Source organism: Aedes albopictus, chromosome 3 (assembly GCF_035046485.1).
Source record: "Aedes albopictus strain Foshan chromosome 3, AalbF5, whole genome shotgun sequence".
Classification (NCBI taxonomy): Eukaryota; Metazoa; Arthropoda; class Insecta; order Diptera; family Culicidae; genus Aedes; species Aedes albopictus.
This window is the reverse complement of record NC_085138.1, coordinates 103,146,870-103,167,527: the sequence shown is the minus strand read 5'-3', so window position 1 is coordinate 103,167,527 and position 20,658 is coordinate 103,146,870. Positions and strand designations below refer to the sequence as shown.

The 20,658-nt window shown below is 41.9% G+C and overlaps 1 protein-coding gene across 1 annotated transcript in view; it reads left to right on the top strand.

The window, feature by feature from the left end:
• LOC134291752 (uncharacterized) overlaps nucleotides 1-16,335 on the top strand; it is a 36,949-nt gene extending 20,614 nt beyond the window's left edge. The window contains exon 2 of the mRNA XM_062859901.1: nucleotides 16,240-16,335. The gene's annotated coding sequence lies outside the window, so the exon portion shown is untranslated. The remainder of the gene's footprint in view (nucleotides 1-16,239) is intronic.
• Nucleotides 16,336-20,658: the final 4,323 nt, after the last annotated feature.

The window sequence follows — 20,658 nt, the reverse complement described above, 5'->3', positions numbered from 1 at the left end:
AGAGTCACTACCGCACAGAAACGAATTCCCCTCCTCTTAGGCTCGAGTGCTTTCCCTGCGGTTTTTGTAGCCGACAGGATAGCGTCTACGGTCGACCTCCCCTTGCGGAAGCCGTACTGGCTACTCGACAGACCACTTTCACCCTTGGTGTGCCTCAACATTCTATTGAGGATAATCTTTTCGGGCACCTTCCCCGCCGTGTCGATCAAGCATATTGGTCTATACGCCGACGGGGCTTCGGGTGGTTTCCCCGCTTTTGGCAATAGAAGCAGGATCTGCCTCTTCCATACTTCTGGGAAAACTCCCTCATCCAGGCATTTCTGCACAGCAGACCTGAACATCTCTGGAGCCTCTGTAATAGCTACTTTTAGGGCCAGGTTCGGTACTCCGTCCGTACCTGGGGCCCTACATACGCTAAGGGACATTGCTATCCCCGCAAGTTCCACATCGGTGATCCTCTCCTCATCGCCAGCCCCAGTCCCCGGCTGTCCTACGAAAGGAGGCCAAGGACTAGGATCATGACGCCGAAAAATCCCCTCGATGATGCCCTCCAACATCTCTGAAGATTGCTCTGTAGAAGCCATTACACCTCTCTCTTGACCATCACGATCCTGTAGGCATCACCCCTCGGATTCGCATTGGCCCTCTGACTGAGACCCTCGAAGAAGGCCTTTTTACTTGCCCTGACCTCGGCCTTCAGCGCGATTTTTGGCAGCAGCGAACACCACCCGCCGTTCATTTCGCTCTTTCTGATACCCCCTTGGATCCTCTGGAAAGACTATGAGAACCCTTGGAAGTGCGCTATAGACACAGCTGTAAAGACATGATTATTCAGCATGGCCATGCTGAGGGTGACGGCTGAGAAGCATGCTTTGTCTCAGTTGGGATGCTACGCCAAGAAGAAGAAGAATAAGAAGGTAATGTATTGACCATGTCCATCAACCAACTGATGAGCAATGCACTGCCGTATGCAGTATATGTAGTTGTCCCATGTTAATAGGGAATCCCATAAAACATAGGGCAACCCTATCATAATCTGCGATATATTTTTTGCAACCATTTGCCCTTGAAATCGTCATTGCCGTTTGCTCATTACAATCGTGCGATTTTGTTTTACACAATCCGTACCACTCACTGATCCTCGCTTTCCATTTCATTCACCACATGGTTTAGCATAACCCCACTTTTCGCGGCCCTTCCGCTCTTCAACCCAGTCATCCTGGCGGGTTTGGTTTTCGTTTGGCATTGTGATCGCAGAGATTGATGTGTGTTTTGTTGCGGCGGAAAAGTTGGTACATAAGCGCAGCGCGATTTCCTACGCTGCTGACTGGGTGTGATGGAGGACGGTGATTATGCTGGGCTCCGCTCCGTCCGGCTTTCCGCCAAAAGGGCTTCGTGTGGTTTTGTGTGAGTGAGCCGCAGTCGGTGCAGCAGCTCACCAGAGCAGCATAATTTTCATGGCCAAAGTAATTTAAAATAATATGTATGTTCTATATGTAGGCAGTCTTTGACGGCGGATGAGAAATGGCAGAGGCAATCAAGTTTAGTACATGGGCCACTGATGAGTGGCTCTCTGGGTAAGCAGAACGATAGTTTTGAAACTGGTGACATGCGGAACAAGCTGACTGAAAAGCTTCACTACATCAGAAAAATTGATAAAGTTTTTTAAATCGTAGTCATTATTGGTTTAATTTTAGTCCATATTTTAGAGTTAGGTAGTTTTATCAAAGACTTGAAGAGGATAACTTGAAAAAAGAAACATTTGGATTTTTTTTAAATATTTTTGTAAATATACTTGTATTTTTTCTTGTACCGACTTTTCGAACCCTCTAAGCAGAATACTCTCTTCGAATGAGTGTAATCAGTTTCGTACCTTTTAATTTCGCCCTATGTTGCTTATTCTTTGACAGATACGCGTATTTCGACTACCACTTGTAATCTTCCTCAGTGTCAGTTATCCACAAGTGGATAACAGACACTGAGGAAGATTACAAGTGGAGGTTGTATTTTTTATTGTTTTCCTTAAAATGGTTGAATTTTGAACTATGGAGTTCAGCAAAGACCATGATCACGAATATCTTCGTGCCAGCCACACGATAGCAAATACTCATAGAACACTAATCTACCAGACCAGGGCACCCTCCACAGTATTTTGCCCTTACTGTGTTAAACGGAGCAATTTGTCTCCGGGATAAATCGGATACTTTTAAGAAGTTTCGATTCCCAGGCTTAATAAAAGTGGGTAAATGCATATTTTCCTGACAGGAATCAAGTTTGTACTGGTAACCCTTCATCACGCAAAAGGTGCTTCTGCTATGTTGAGTCGATTAGAGTATCTGTCTTTCAACAATATAGATATTTGCAATAATGGTGATAAATCTACTTTCTCAGATGCAATCAGAGAAGAGGTCTTGGATCTAACACTGTGCAATGCAGCAATCTTTGACAAGATCACTAACTGGCACGTGTCAGATGAGATTTCTCTATCTGATCATAAACACATAATCTTCAATTGGAGTGGTGATGATTATTCTAGAACCGCATTTAGAAATCCCAGGAAGACAAACTGGGTTCAATATGTAGAATTGTTGAATACGCATTCATTAACAATGGAAGAAACTATTGATTCAACCCAAAAGTTGGAATCATTTTCTCAAAGGGTAATGAAAGTATCATCAATTCCTTTAACAGCAGTTGTCCCACAATACATACACCAACTTTTAAACTGGATCGCCTTAGAAAATTTTTCCGTAAAATGTACAATAAAGCGAAACAAACGGGGGATTTGACTCAATACAGGAAAGCCTTGACTGAGTACAACAACGAAATACGAAAATCTAAAAGAAAATCTTGGATGATGACATGTGAAAACATAAACAGTAGTTGCAGTTGCAAGACTACAAAAACGCTTGCAAAAGATCACGCAAATGAGTTGGAAAATGTGAAGCGTGACGATAGAGATTTTACCAAAACTCCTCGTGAAACTTTGGATTTAATGATGGTTCGGTTCTAAGTGTGGATTCCAATGATACTATATCTCTGGAAGGTGAAGGATATCCTAGTATAAACTCTACAGAGTCGAATAGTACAGTAAACACCACCTCAGATTTAGCTGATGAAATCTTCACGAAGGCTAGAGTGGAAAATGCAATTAGATCTTTTCAGCCTTTTAAATCTGTAGGAGTTGATGAAATATTTCCAGCACTGATTGTTAGTTCCATCACTAATTGAAATGTTCAAGGCTAGTTTAAGATTGAATTACGTTCCATCAAAATGGGGACTTGTAAAAGTTATCTTTATATAGGTTAATTAGTCTTTCTTCAGCTTCGTTGAAGACTATATAAACTATTTTGAAGGATTTTATCGATTCTTCTTACATAAAAGGGCATCCCCTATCTGACTTCCAGTTAGCTTATCAATCTGGTAAGTCAATAACGGTTACGGCACTTCTTTCGCTAGTAAGAAAGGTGGCAAAATGTTTTCAGCAAAAGAAATAGCTCTATGCGCCTTTTTAGACATAGAAAAGAAGCATTTGATTATGCCTCCTATTCATCAAGTTCTTCTATAACTGTAAGGGCAACGAAGGGTTGCCCTCAAGGAGGACTCCTCTCACCACTAATGTAGCCCTTAGTTGTAGACGATCTTCTAAGAAGCTTGAAGGAAAGAGATTTCGAAGTTGTGGGCTTTGCAGATGATATAATCATTATTGTGAGAGGAAAGTATGACGAAACTGTTTCAGAGAGAATGCAATGGGCTCTAAACTATACACAACATTCATGGTGTATTAAGGACAGACTTGTTAGAATCCCAAAATGACCGCCACAATGGCCGACTTTGGCACCTACTCACGATTTTGAGCGCACGAATCTCTTCGTAAACAAAACCAGCGCACCTGAGCTTATTATTTTAATCTTATTACAAGGGAGCAAGAACAGAATAATGAAATGCACTATTGTTTGAAGCTTGCTTCTTGAGATTTGTGCGTCTGAAGTTTTGATGCACTGTTGAAGCGGGATTTCAAGACGTTTGCCCTTAAGAAGGGCCTAACCATCAACCCGTCAAAAGTCTCAATTGTCCCTTTCACTAGGAGAAGGAAGATCAACCTAAAATCTTTTCGGCTTGGAGGGATACAAATTCATCCTAGTGATCGAGTCAAATATTTACCTAGGTTTGATTCTGGATGCCAAACTGAACTGGAATGCTCGAATTGAGTCCGTGATCGGTAAGGCAACAACGTGCGTTCTGGTTATGCTCCAAAACTATTGGCAGGAAGTGGGGCTTGAAACCAAAAATGATAATGTGGATTTTTACTGCTACAATCCGCCCAAAAATGACGTATGCTTCGTTTGTCTAGTGGCCAAAACAAAATAGGCTACCACACAATCAAAGCTTGCAAAAAATCAACGTCTTGCGTCCATTGCTGTTAGAGGAGCGATGCGAAGCACACCATCAAAAGCTTTAGATGCGATTCTCAATCGGCTACCTTTGCACGAGTAGGGGAGACTGGGGAGACTTGATCCCTTTTTCTTAATTTACCTGAAACTTTAAGAAAAACCAGAAAACTAGATCCGATTTCTGTACAAAATGGCAGGTAAACATCTATTGCAAGTTAATACACAACAGAAGGCCTTTAAATTATTGTTAAAGTTTTCAAAACTGTGTTTTTATGGAGGCATGTCTTATGATGTATTTTTCAAAAATGGGTGACACTAGATCCCCCTTTGATCACATGATTTATTTAAAGGGAAAATAATTCCAGAATCTTCCTATTCTTTTTGTTTTCGAGTTTTCTTGTATTTTCGATGAATATGGAGTGTTTGAAATTGAAAGATATCCTTAAATTTTTAAGGATATGCCGTATTTTCAAAATGGGGAGACTTGATCCCCCTTTTCTTGGTTTGTACTAAAGTTATAATTATCTGACACATTTTATCGTTGAATAGACTAGAATTCCAAGTAAATAGAGGCTTCCGAATAGAATTTTATTTTTCACGTGTATAATGTGTGTGTAATCCTCGAGGGATCAAGTCTCCCCATGTCACTGTTGTGTATACTAAGCTGAAATAATTAAAATATGTTACCAACAACCCCATTTGGATAAATAAGTTTGAAAGTACTTTATTTAAACTATGTGCTGTGAAATTTTGACACGATTTGGTTCAATTTTCACAAAGTTATTGAGATTTTTCGGAATCGCTCAAAAGATTTCTGAAGGACTGAAAACAAACCATCAGCCGTTAAAAAATAATGCAATGTACAATCGAAATCACTTGTAGCCAAAACATAGTCGTTTATCCAGGAGTAGTTTTGGAAAAGTTATGCTAGAAGAAAAATGATTTAGATTCCGAACAAATATGGGGGGAACAAGTCTCCCCAGGGATCAAGTCTCCTCAGTCTCCCCTTCGTGCAATTAGAAGCAGAAAAGGAATTGCTGAGACTTGAACGAGTTGAAAAGTTTATGCCAGGTGATCTTGTAGGTCACCTGAGCATTTCACAATACTTCCAATATAGGCCAGTAATGAAAATGATTAAAGACTGGATAAAACCTGTGGAGAACCATGATGTTCCTTACAAGTTGCCCGAAACAACTCGTGCAGATTGGGAAGTCGGAGGTCCCACTGTTCGTTAAGGGTCAATCAAATTCTATACAGATGGCTCAAAAGTTGGAATAAAAACGGGAGCAGGAATCTATGGCCCTGGAATACAAATTTCAGTGGCGATGGGACACTATCCTATGATGTTTCAAGCAGAGATTCTTGCTATTTTGAAATGCGCAAATATCTGCCTTGAGAGAAAATACAGATATGCAAATATTTGTATTTTCTCAGATAGTCAAGCTACACTAAAAGCATTGTGCACTTACAAATGTACTTCAAAGCTTGTCTGGGAATGCATTCTATATCTGCGCAGACTGTGCCAAGGAAACTCAATAAACTTGTACTGGGTTCCAGGTCAATGTTACATTGAAGGGAATGAAATGGCAGATAAGCTTGCTAAAAGTGGTTCCAATTTACAGATTGCTGGCCCAGAACCATTATGCGGTATAACAAACTGTACAATGAAAATGGACCTGAGATGCTGAGCTGATTAGAGGTTGATATCCAATTGGATGGATGTCAAAAATTGCAATCAGTCAAAACGATTTATAACACCAAATGCTTATAAAACCAAAAAGCTCCCTGAACTCAACAAGATAGCTCTACGTACATACACTGGTCTAATAGCTGGACACTGCCCGAGCAGGTATCACTTGAAAAATATTGGCCAGATTCAGAGTGATATCTGTATTTCTGTAATACGAAACGTGGAACCTCGGAACATCTGCTTTGCAGTTGTGGTGCTTTATACACGCGCAGGCAAAGATTTCTAAATAGTGGTTGTTTGCAACCCAGTGAGATCTGGTCTGCAGAACCTGGGAAGGTCTTGGGGTATATTAATGCCATTGCACCTGACTAGGAGACGACGCGTCGTGGCAGAAGCTGATTGCTTGACACATGGTAATTGGCTGGCTGAATGCGAATATTAAAACGGGACATGCCACAAAAGTTGAACTTATTGGACGCAGTGGCTTAATTTCCCCAACAGGTGAGGGAATAAAACTGAGGAGCAGTTGTGTTCCAGTTGTGACGTTACGCCAAAAACGTGTTGTCCATATTTTTCGAAAAATAGTCTAAATTTAGACTCTCGAATAGATTTTAATAAAATTACAAAGATGTTAAAACGGGTTGAAATTGTAATTCAAACCAGATTTTCCATTATTTTGAAATATTCTGCCAATTTGTAATATTGAGAGATTGAATTCAGTTACATACCCTGTAGAAGTAAAAATGACAAAACAGAAGGTTGACACAAGACCACAAGATCCAATAGGAACGATAAAACTAAGAACAAGAAGCATCACCATTCTGCTAGAAACGATCGTTCTACACACATATATCTCAAGTTCACGATCTGGCTTGCCTTCATGCTGTACATAAGGCCGACGTCGACTACGACGGCGTGGTATCCGGACCAAGGAGTTCTTCATTTTCTCGCCAACTTCTTCGACGCTTCCGAACGCCCTCTTTCAACTCCCGTGTGTTCACCTTCACCCCTTCTCTCCCTTGATTCGTTTTTCTCCACAGGCATACTTATTACCTTGTGATGCACATACATTTTTCTTACTGTTTCCATCGTTTCCCTATATTTTTCATGCAGTTCACTCCGGCGTTCCTCCCGGACTCCCCCTCCCCCAGACTGCACCGAGGATGCAGTTTTGCAATTTCTCCATTTTCCTCTTCTTTATCGCTTCCTCGCAATCAATTGACCGTCGTCGTCGGGAGTCTCAAGCGTGGTGATGTGGTACCCTAGTGTAGGTATACCGACCACTTTTGCCTACGCCAAGCTCACCATCATCATCAGAAGCCGGGACGGCCGTGCATTTCAGGGTCTGCCCTTTTCATCGAATGCAGTTTTCCTTCGCGAGCGAGTTAGGGTCGGCCGGGTTCTGGGAGTTCCATTGTTTTAAAAATGAGAAACGACATTTTAAACCCAGGCAGGCAAGGAACGACCGACGACGATGATGACGATCTGGGTTGGTGCTGGCTGGGCCCTTTTTTTAGCAGCGAATGCATCCGGCCCAAAGAGACTGGCGTGGCACACATATACGGGACCATTCTGTGTATGTAGGTGCTTGGTTGCTGCAATTAGGTTGGGACGGGAAGCAGCAGCCAGCCTGCCAGCCAGTCAGCGCCACACATGCCCTAGGCGGGAAGTGTGCGATTTTATTGCCCCATTTTGGCACTTTTTAAATGCTACTGGTCCGCGACATATTTGGTGGATCTGGCGAAGCGTGAAGGGCATTCAATGAGTTTGCTTGCTTTGGTATCTACCATAGATTCAGTAGTAATACCTGAGATACACAAAAATTTTTTGTCTTCTATTTGGCATTATGTATCCATCGCGGGATAGATCCTGCTTCTCAGCGTAGTTATCTTTGAGGATTTCAGGAGTCGTTTATTGAGATCAGATCATTAAATCGCATGGCATGCATGACGATTAATTGTTCTTAAGGAAGATTAGACAATTGGATTGATTAAAGCTATCCAGATTATTACACAATCCGAAATAATCTGAATATCACAAAAGATCACCCAAAATATAAATTGAAATCCAAAATTTTTGGTTCTTTGAAACAATTTCTAGAATGCATGTCTCAGAAAATTCTTCTAAAGATTTTTCAAAAATTAAATTTGATTTCTCTTGTAATTGTTAAGAGAAATTTCTCCTTGAAACCATTTCCATTTGCTCAAAGAAATACCCAGCAGATGTCTCCGATAATTCATCCAAAGATTTGTTTGAAAGTTCCTGTGGTGATATTTGTAAAAAAAAATTAAAAAAGTTCTCCAAGGATAATCCAAAATTCTCAGATATTTGTTTCTTAAAAATGTTTCTGCATTTCTCCAAAATCCTCCGTTTCTGTTTTCTATTTCAAAGATTTTTTTAAAAGAGCTTCTTTTGAAATTCCTCTGCAAGTTCTTCCAAAGAATCTACCTGAAGTATTCACGTCCCCGAGGATTCTTCCAAAGATTTTTTTCAAAAATTTTTCAGATGATTGACCCTGAAGTTTCCCATAAATTTGAATATTTTTTCTTCTATTTTTGCGCATGAATGCTCCAGAAATGCCTATCCAGATTCCATTTGAAAGTTTTGTCTAAGATTCCACCAAGGCTGCCTCCAGAAACTATCCCAATGGTATTTCTACAGATTCCTCCTAACATTGCTAAGGCGAAACTGGATGCATTTCTTCATTTTTTGTTTGATTTTTTTTATGAAGTTACACATCAATATTTCTAAAATCTGTTTTCATACACAGTTGGAGGAAAGACCAAGGTATTTTTTCGGGTTTTAAAATGTATTTTTTTTTTAATTATACAGAAACCAGTTTTAAACAAAGTTTGGAAAAAAATTTCAGGAAAATTGATAAACACCAATAAACAAAATCACCGAGGAACAATCTAAAATATACTTTGAGAAGTGCTTCATTTTTTACAAGAAATTACCTTTCCAATGATTCTTTAAAGGGTAAAGAATTCTGCAAGGATTTCTACAAAAATAATCCTTCATAATTTTATCTTATAGGGTAGAGCGGGGCAAGATGGGTCACCTAAGGATGCATCACCATAACTTTGTAAATACAAATCGTATTGGTTTGTATTCGTCCGCTACTCTTCAATACACTAGTTAGCTATGCTAAAAGTCGATAAAAAGATCATTAAATAAAAAATATGATGTTAAACAAGCAGTTTTAAAAAGTGATCGATTTTGCGCCGTGAAAAAAGGGCGGGGCAAGATGGGTCACCTTTTAGGTAATTCACATTTTCTCAACGAAAAACGTCAAAATATAAGATTTGTTCCGCATTCATATATGCTCCATACCCATACTGAGTAAACAAGAGCTACTGGTAAAAATTTGATAAATTTATTTGGAATATAAAAAACTTTACGATTCGAGTGGTCCTCAGGCGGCTTGAAAATCGATGTTTTCACTAAAAAATTATCATAATTTTATGTTATTATTTTAAGCGTTCATTCCGCTTGATTGAAGTCAGTTATAAGATAGTCTTGTAATAAAAAATACATAACTTTTGAATGCTCCAAAAATACGTTCAAAATTGAAGGTGACCCATCTTGCCCCGCGGCCGTTTATATGGAGATTATATGGGATGTATCGCATAAGAAATATGGCTAAAAACCATATTATTTTTTATTTCCAATGAGAGTGAATAATTTTTCAATCAATGCCCCAAACTTTTGTATATTCATGCTGGTCATCTAACAAAATTATTAACATAATCAAAACATGAGTAATGCGCCCGAAAATGGCACTGACCCATCTTGCCCCGCGACCCATCTTGCCCCGCCCCACCCTAATTCTTCTGAGGAACCTTTGAGGCTGCAAAACGGTGAGTCGATAAGGAGAGCGTCCAATAGAGCTCTGGTCCTCACAAGTTCCTACCTCATGCTTCCACGGGTCAAACGATGACAAAGACCGCCAGCTAAGAGTTGTGTGCTTAGCTGGTAGTGCAGCCTGGGCACTGTTGTCCTTCTGACTTCAGCTAGATTGAGGAGGTACGATCCGAGTGTCTGTTCACCAAGGAGGTGCGGCTCAAACAGCGTCTGTTCTGGCATCCAGCGGCTGAATAAGAAACGCTGCACCACGCCCAGCTAGATCCAAGGTGGTAGCCCCATCAGCGTGGTCGTCCCAGTGTTGGTTGGGACGTTAAACAGAACTGGCACGATGGCCCTCCGGCGAGACAGGAGTGTTGGCGTAGGCCCAATAAGCCACCCGTAAAAATCCCCATTGCGAATAACATAGGAGAAAATACGACTCGATACAATCGGCAAAGACCCAAGCGACGAAATAAGGACTACGATTGGAAACTTGGAACATGGAATTGCAAGTCACTAGGTTTCGCAGGATGTGACAGGATAATCTACGACGAACTACATCCCCGCAACTTTGACATCGTGGCGTTGCAGGAACTTTGTTGGACTGGACAGAAAGTGTGGAAAAGCGGGCATCGAGCGGCTACCTTCTACCAAAGCTGTGGCACCACCAATGAACTGGGAACAGGATTTATAGTGTTGGGCAAGATGCGACAACGTGTGATCGGGTGGCAGCCGATCAACGCGAGGATGTGCATGTTAAGAGTTAAGGGCCGTTTCTTCAACTACAGCATCATCAACGTCCACTGCCCACACGAAGGGAGACCCGATGACGAGAAAGAAGCGTTCTACGCGCAGTTAGAGCAAACATACGATGGTTGCTCGCCGCGTGACGTGAAAATCGTTGTCGGCGACATGAACGCGCAGGTAGGAAGGGAGGAAATGTACAGACCGGTAATCGGGCGAAACAGCCTGCACGCCGTATCGAATGATAACGGCCAGCGATGTGTAAACTTTGCAGCCTCCCGTGGTATGGTAGTCCGAAGCACCTTCTTCCCCCGCAAAGATATCCACAAAGCCACCTGGAGATCACCCGACCAACAAACAGAAAATCAAATCGACCACGTTCTAATCGACGGTAAATTCTTCTCGGATATAACTAACGTCCGCACATACCGCAGTGCGAATATAGATTCGGATCACTACTTAGTCGCTGTATGCATGCGCTCAAAACTTTCGACAGTTATCACCACGCGTCGAAGTCGAACGCCGCGGCTCAACATCGAGCAACTTCGTAACGTAGAAGTGGCTCAAGACTACGCGCAGCAGTTAGCAGTGGCCCTACCAACGGAAGAGCAGCTTGGCGCAGCTACACTTGAAGATGGCTGGAGGGACATCCGATCCGCCATAGGTAGTACCTCGGCTACAGCACTAGGCTTCGCGACTCCGAATCACAGAAACGACTGGTACGACGGCGAATGTGAACAGTTGAAAAACGAGAAGAATGCAGCATGGGCGAGAATGCTGCAACACCGTACGAGAGCGAATGAGGCACGTTACAAACAGGCGCGGAACAGGCAGAACTCAGTCTTCCGGATGAAGAAGCGCCAGCAGGAAGAACGAGATCGCGAAGCGATGGAAGAGCTGTACCGCGCTAAGGACACACGAAAGTTCTACGAGAAGCTGAACCGCTCGCGCAGAGGCTTTGTGCCACAAGCCGACATGTGCCGAGATAATCACGGGAATATTCTTACGAGCGAGCGTGAGGTGGTCGAGAGGTGGCGGCAGCATTACGATGAGCACCTCAATGGCGACGTTGCAAGTACCGAAGGTGGCGTGGTAACCGATCTAGGAGTATGTGCACAGGACGAAAGACTTCCAGCCCCTGACCTTCAAGAGATTGAGGAGGAGGTTGGCCGGTCGAAAAACAACAAAGCCGCTGGAGCAGATCAACAACCAAGCGAGCTTCTAAAATACGGTGGAGAAGCACTGGTGAGAGCACTACACTGGGTCATTACCAAGATTTGGGAGGAGGAAGTATTACCGGAGGAATGGATGGAAGGTATCGTGTGTCCCATCTACAAAAAGGGCGACAAGTTGGATTGCGGGAACTACCGCGCGATCACACTACTGAGCGCTGCCTACAAGATACTCTCTCAAATTTTATGCCGCCGTCTATCACCGATTGCAAGAGAGTTCGTGGGGCAATATCAGGCTGGATTTATGGGTGAACGCGCTACAACGGACCAGATGTTCGCCATCCGCCAGGTGTTGCAGAAATGCCGCGAATACAACGTGCCCACACATCACTTGTTCATCGATTTCAAATCGGCGTATGATACAATCGATCGAGAACAGCTATGGCAGGTTATGCACGAATACGGATTCCCGGATAAACTGATACGGTTGATCAAGGCGACGATGGATCGAGTGATGTGCGTAGTTCGAGTATCAGGGACACTCTCGAGTCCCTTCGAATCTCGCAGAGGGTTACGGCAAGGTGATGGTCTTTCGTGCTTGCTGTTCAACATTGCTTTGGAGGGTGTAATAAGAAGAGCGGGGATAAACACGAGTGGGACGATTTTCACGAAGTCCGTTCAGCTGCTTGGTTTCGCCGATGATATTGATATTATTGCTCGTAAATTTGAGACGATGGCGGAAACGTACATCCGACTAAAGAGTGAAGCCAGGCGAATCGGATTAGTCATTAATGTGTCGAAGACAAAGTACATGATGGCAAAGGGCTCTAGGGAGGAATCATCGCGCCCGCCACCCCGAATTCATATCGACGGTGATGAAATCGGGGCGGTTGAAGAATTCGTGTACTTGGGCTCACTGGTGACCGCCGACAACGACACCAGCAGAGAAATTCAGAGGCGCATTGTGGCAGGAAATCGTTCGTACTTTGGACTCCGCAGAACTCTACGATCGAATAAAGTTCGCCGTAACACGAAGTTAACCATCTACAAAACGCTGATTAGACCGGTCGTCCTCTATGGGCACGAAACATGGACCCTACGTGCAGAGGACCAACGCGCCCTTGGAGTTTTCGAACGGAAGGTGTTGCGTACCATCTACGGCGGAGTGCAGATGGAAGACGGGACTTGGAGAAGGCGAATGAACCACGAGCTGCATCAGCTGCTGAGAGAACCAACCATCGTCCATACCGTGAAAATCGGGAGGCTACGGTGGGCGGGTCACGTCATCAGGATGTCGGATAGCAACCCGACTAAAATGGTTCTCGAGAGTCATCCGACTGGTACAAGAAGACGTGGAGCGCAGCGAGCTAGGTGGATCGACCAAGTGGAGGACGATCTGCGGACCCTACGCAGAGTGCGGAACTGGCGACAAACAGCCATGGACCGAGTGGAGTGGAGGCGGCTACTATGTACAGCAGAGGCCACCCCGGCCTTAGCCTGACCGCAATGCAACACAACCTTTCAAAATATTATTCGCGGAATCCTCCTGTAGTTCCTCCTTACATTTCTCCAGTTTTTGTCCGGAGAAAATCACCTAAGTTGTCTCCAATTATTTCGCTAATAGTTGATCACGCTAATAGTTCTTATGGTGATTCATTCTTCAAGTAATCTCGGGCAGACGAGAATATCTATATGAATCTCAAATCGAACCATTTTTGCTGTCATAGCTCGATGTGATTTTGATGTGTTAATCAAAAATTTGAATATCGCACCAATAATTGAAAGTGATATGATATCTGTTTTTGTTCTTGTCGAAATTCTTCATTACACAAACAACCCAAGCAGCACACAAGTCACAAAGAAGTATCGACAGCGCAGGTTTTTGGTTGGACACGAGTCATTTTCAAGTTATTCTGCCGTTTAGTTAGAATTGCATGAATGTAGCTCCTACACAACCAAAAACCTGCGCTGTCGACACTTCTTTGTAACTTGTGTGCTGCTTGGGAAAGCTAGCCATTGAAATGTTTGACACCTCTGAGGTCATTTTGACAGACCACACACATGCACGAAAAAGACGGATCATATATTCTACTTTATCGATCTTGTTGCCGTCCTTTTCATGCTCATGTTACATCTGTCAAAATGACCTGAGATTTGTCATTCATTTTGAGGTTAGGTTCATTGGTGTAATAAAGAATATCTGAACATTTTTACATAACAACAAATTTCTCTTCTGCACGAAATGGAACACATACACCCATAGAGATGGCTCAATGTTAGTGAAATTCCATGTGCCCTTGTATGAGCTGGGGAAACGAAGAACCTCATGCTCTTGTTGCCATGATATTCCCAGCAGTGAGCCGCAGTTAAATGGTAAGCATCGCCGCCTGTGAATCCTAAGGTCGTAGGTCCGATGCTGGATGTTGGGATTTTTAAAAAAAAAAAAGGCCGAAAAACCTTGTCTGCTGTTATTTTGATCTTGTAATATCTTAACCAGCTATTATTGAGCACTTCTCCATACTAGATTTTGATATTATTTCTGTATTTTACCTCTTATCTCAATCAAACCAATATCGGTTTTTTGTTCTTCAGTAATTCAATTATAAATTACTGAATGTGTTATTCATTAGATTTTCTCACCTACTTGGAAATCCTCTAGAATATTATCGTTTCTAGACTTTATAAAGAACCTCTTCAGATTCTTTCTTTAGGAATCCCTCACAGGATTTTTCCAGAAATTTATTCAATATGTCTCCTGGAAATTTCATTGATGCCTGCTCCTCAAATAAATCCGGGAATTCCCTAAGAAATTTCTCAAAAAACCATTCTAGCGATTCCTTCAGTAAGACCTCTGAGGATATTTCCAAGAATACTTCCAAAGATGCCATTACGAACTCAACCAAGGATTCTTTCGAGGGTATTTACTGAAATCTACTGCTGGAAACTTTTTAACACTGACAAAATACTCAATGATGATGATGAACCTGGGCGTATTAGTGGAATATCTGTAAGTGAAAAGAAAGTCGCGTTACGACGCTGAAAACGACCTTACAGTTGAGGTCGAAATACGTATCTGTCAAAGGATGCAATTTCTTAGTGGAGTTAAAAGAAACAGTAACTATCCCGATTTACTTTTCACTTAAAATACTCAATGTTTATTAATTAATATTTTTTTCTTCTTCTTTATGGCTCTACGTTCCCACTGGGACTTGGCCTGCCTCGCTTCAACTTAGTGTTCTTTGAGCACTTCCACAGTTATTGATTGAAGGGCTTTCTTTGCCTGCCATTGCATGAATTTGTATATTGTGAGGCAAGTACAATGATACACTCTGCCCAGGGAGTCGAGAAAATTTTCTCAACCAGGACGGGAATCGAACCCGCCGTCTCCGGATTGGCGATCCATAGCCTTAACCACTAGGCTAACTGGAGACCCAATTATTAATTATTAATTATTAATTATTAATTAATAAATAAACAAATAAATAACTTTAAAATCATGGCAGCCTTTATCCATGAAGGAATCTAAGAATCCACCTCAGAATGTCTATAGGAAATCCTGGAAGCAATCTAGGAGGCATATTGAGGCAAAATTGTTTAACCAATACCAGAAAAAATAAGCTAAACTCTGGAATGAACTGAAGACATTCGTGACAAAGATTAAAAAAAAAATATTTATAGAAAACATTCAATGATGTATTCAGTAATTCTACCTCATTGTGTTTTTTTTTTTTTTCAAAAAACACCTTTTTGACATTCAATTCTTCTTCAAATGAGTTGTTGCCAAAAATTGATTTGAAAATTTCACTGGTAATTTTAAGGAATTTAGCAGAATACTTAGCAAGATTTCCAGAAAGTTCCTTTTTCTAAATACTGTCTGGAGAACGCTTTTCTAAGCATCCGGTTAGGAAACTTGTCGGAAAATCTTCCAACATTTGAAAAATACTTGGCAAAATTATCTCTCTTAAATGAGCTATTAATACTTACAGGAGAATCCTTCATAGGCTCCCTGAAAAAAATACGCATAGAATAAAGTAAAAAAATCTTTTTGGGGAATTATCTCCAGGAAGTTTGTCTGAAATTGTTTTCTGTAATGGCATCTACAAACCATTAAGAGATTCCTGACTTCATAAATTTCTTAAAATCCTTCAAACATAATTTAAAGAAATAACAAAGGGTTCCACAGTTTTCTCAAACGAAAGGCTTCAGTAAACTTAGCAGGAAATTTTAAAGCTGTGGTATGAAATTCTCTTCGAAAATTTACCATAGTTGACTCCAGGAATATTACAAGAACTTGCTAATTGCATTTCAAGCATATTCTAAGTGTACATACTGCAGTTTTCCACAACGATTTTTGTTCAATGTGATAATCATCATTTTTTCTTTTTATTTTCAGGAATATAATTCAATACACATACACGATCGTGTCTTCTCTAATAATGTGTAAGTCAAGTCGATTTCCAACCAAAATTTTATAAAAAAAACTATAATACAGTGGTTTTTCGATTTTGTCACGGTTCTTTTTAATCACGCTCCATTATATCACGCTCGATTTTGGCACGGTATTTTTTTCGATTATATCACGCCATGGTAATCGTTGGAAATATTGCAAGCACATATTCTAAACTAGATAGGACATGTAGAAGCTATCCTAGGGTGATGTTTAAGGCACATGACTATCACGCCGAGGACCTGGGATTGAACTGCAATTTCCGACAAACTCACAAAATTTGTGTTCTTCCTTCGAAAGGGTCGCAAAATCGTGTCTCTCGAGATGAATTAGCCCAGGATACAATGCCATTCTACATGTACATGGGACAATTATGTGTAAAACGACAATAAAAATCTTGACAATAAAAGAAGAACCCGAAAAGGGGTTGGAGAGTCGCGTAACGAAGTTTGGAAAGCTATGGCCTTGGGAATTTTTTATAATCTGTAACGGGAAAATCATCACAATAATAGTAATAAGCATAATTTTAGACTTCCATTACCTAAAACCGACATTTCAATAAGGCATACATGACTGCGCTCGAAAACAGTTACTTCTTTTAAAAATGTTGCTCGTATTTTATTACTCTCATGCATTCCTTTCCCAATATTGGAAAGATAAGGATTTTATTTTTCCATCAAAATTGGTAGATTGCTAGGAAAAGATTAAATTCGGTACGCAACTTCATAAAAAGATACCATAAACCGGGGTCGAATTGATCTTCGGGTCGAAATTGATAAAGCAAAGATTTAGTTGTTTCCTTCCAAGTATCGTACTGTTGGAATCAGATATAAAACAATATTTGTAAAGAAATTAAAAAAAAAAATGCTTTATCTACATAAAATAACTGATCCATTTTAATCATCAGATCAATTTTACCCCGGTTTACGGTAATATAGTTACGCTCTTTTTAAATTTCGGTGACTATTTGTTCGGTTTTTGTTTTTGCTTGTTGGATGTAAATGTATTCTGATGGATAAATGAGTTCGAAAATTAAAGTTTCAATTTTATCACGCTCCAATATATCACGCGATTTTATTTTTTATTCGTGATATAATCGAAAAAGTACTGTAATTACTAAAATTTTATAAAAACTATGTACCAAAACTATAAATCATATAATGATGTAACCACTAGACTGGGTCAACAAAGTCGTTTTTTTCGGAACAAAGCCTTTTCGATTCCTTTTAGCGTCCAAACCAACTGTGCAAAATTTGGGTTGCGATAGAAATTTGTATGGAATTTAGTATGGAAAAGCGTGCTTTTTTGCATTTGTCTCATAAATTTAAATTTTTCGGGTAAAACATTCCAATTAATGACGTTGAAGTATAGCCTAGGATATGCTGAAAAACGTTGCCGAAGACTGCAAAGTGATCCGACACTTGTGAAAAAAGTTATTACGTACAGATTGCCCGGTGGTGCTTAACGTTTAACATGTAAAGGAATAACATCAATAATAAAATCTCAATTTTTTGCCTAAGTTATCAAGCGAATAACTTTTTTCACAAGTGTCGGATCACTGCGGTCTTCGGCAAAGTTTTTCGGCATATTCTAGGCTATATTTTAACGTCATTAGTTACATGGTATTAGACAAAAGAATTCAACTTATGAGCAAAATGCAAAAAAGTACGTTATCCCATACTAAATTCCATACAAATTTAATCGCAATGCGGAATACGGGGATGTAACAAATCGCTCTCAAATTTTGCACAGTTGTTTTGGACACTAACATAGATTGAAAAAGCTTTGTTCCGGGCTGATACGATCAAATTTAAAGTTTTTCCATACAACGTTGACCCACTCTAGTAACCACCCAAGTAACATTTTAATGACTAATTGGTCTTGTAGAGGTATAGAGAGCCGTAATAAAACGTAAAGCTTTTATATATGTTACTTGGGCAATTATACGATGTTTTCGACAACATATCGAGTAAACCAGACGCACATTCGGGATTTCTTTCAAGAATACTTTTCTTGCCTTGATCGATGGCTATGGCACCTACTGCAAAAGGGCCCCAAGACCAGCATTAAAACCTACATCATGTTGGGCGCAATCGACGACGACAACGATGGTGCAAAAAATGTGCGTTCGTCGCTTCTCCATCCTACAACAAGATTGTTGGCGTTGCACCATACACGGACGGGCTGAATACGTCGCCGTATACCGACTGCTCTGTACATAACGATTTCCACTAAATGACTTATGATTATATGGTGTTGTGGGCAAGACTGCTGACTGTGTTGGTGGTTTATGTAACGAGAGAAGTTGGGAAACAGGAACGCTGAAAATGGGTTCTTTCTTTGTGGGCCCTCGCCTGCACGTTTTTTTTATAAGAAAAACGTGGTGTGCGCTTCTGGAAAAGGGTCAGGGTCAATGTGTCGTCGCCGTCGGGACCTCCTTGCGGTCCTCGTCTTACATTGGACCAGCAGACGTGAAGTGTGGAGTGAGGTGGTTTTTCGTGGGTCGATCGTACCACACGAAAGCAAAAGTGTTAAACAGTAGAATCCACACACAGGAAGGACCCTGTGTAAAAAGGAAATGGAGGGAAACGAAGGAGAAGAATTCAGAGGAAGTTGGAGGCTTGTTGCCATGCTGGTTCCGGTTTGGATCATACACGTGGAGTGGTCGTGGCTATTTAAAGCTTGGTTTACATTGTTCCCCAAGGTTGCGCACATTGTGTGATCTTGGAGGGATCCCTATTTAGCGTAGAAAATTGCTTCAGTTGCAACATTGTAATGCCCTAGCCAACATTCTCTGCCACGAGGTCAGCCTTTGAGGCACGCTCTGAGCAAACGATCTTCCAGCAACCAACGGTCAGCCAGCCAGTCGTATATTTACTCTGGTTGAATTCCTACACTCTTTGGACGTTGCGACGCGATAAACAGAAAGATAAATAATAATAGTATTGAACTTTACACATAAGAACTCCGAACAGGATCAGTGCTGCAATCCAAGAGCCGCAAAAGAAGGCCCTTGAAAGAGATGCATCGCGCGTTCTTGCTTAAACAGCGTCTCGAACGGCAAACATTCAGACCCGGGACCGACCGGTCCCCCGTTGTTGGTGGTTGGCAGATTGCGGTCGGTGTGGCGGACGAGGTTTTATTTATTTTTCATCTCAAGCGAGGATCAGGAGCGAGGCATGGGCGAGCGATCGTGTTCGTATACTGCTGAAGTTGTGAGGCTTTTACAATGTGTAACGTCTGGACCGTGTGCTTAATGGTTGACCCTTCTCGCCTCTCCCGAAGAACCTGATTCCGTCTGAGTAGGGTTGGCAGCATGGAAGATTCTGTCTGGCTTGTGGAAGACAGTGTGGAGAAGCAGGCATGTTCGAAGGATACGATCACGTGGCCTTCGACCACAAGGAAGGTTGATTCAAGAACAATTAGAATGTACACAGTAGATATGTTAAGCTGATTAACGTTCTCTTGAAAGCGTGAAATGTGGTGTTTGAGGAATAAGAGGATATTTATACAACATCCCAGAGATTTTTTTGGGAGTTCTCTAAGGGATTCCTCAAAAATCGCTTCAGAGATTCCGCCAGGTATTTCATCTGGAATACTCTTCAGAATTTCACATATAATCCTTTCAGGATTTTCCTGCATGGATCCCTTCACAAATTTTCTTCAAGGATTCTTCAGGGGTTGCTCATAGAACCTAGGAATTCCCTTCAGGGATTCCTCCGGGAACTCCCTTCAGGGATTCCTCCGGGAACTCCCTTCAGGGATTCCTCCGGGAACTCCCTTCAGGGATTCCTCCGGGAACTCCCTTCAGGGATTCCTCCGGGAACTCCCTTCAGGGATTCCTCCGGGAACTCCCTTCAGGGATTCCTCCGGGAACTCCCTTCAGGGATTCCTCCGGGAACTCCCTTCAGGGATTCCTCCGGGAACTCCCTTCAGGGATTCCTCCGGGAACTTCCTTCAGGGATTCCTCCGGGAACTCCCTTCAGGGATTCCTCCGGGAACTCCCTTCAGGGATTCCTCCGGGAACTCCCTTCAGGGATTCCTCCGGGAACTCCCTTCAGGGATTCCTCCGGGAACTCCCTTCAGGGATTCCTCCGGGAACTCCCTTCAGGGATTCCTCCGGGAACTCCCTTCAGGGATTCCTCCGGGAACTCCCTTCAGGGATTCCTCCGGGAACTCCCTTCAGGGATTCCTCCGGGAACTCCCTTCAGGGATTCCTCCGGGAACTCCCTTCAGGGATTCCTCCGGGAACTCCCTTCAGGGATTCCTCCGGGAACTCCCTTCAGGGATTCCTCCGGGAACTCCCTTCAGGGATTCCTCCGGGAACTCCCTTCAGGGATTCCTCCGGGAACTCCCTTCAGGGAT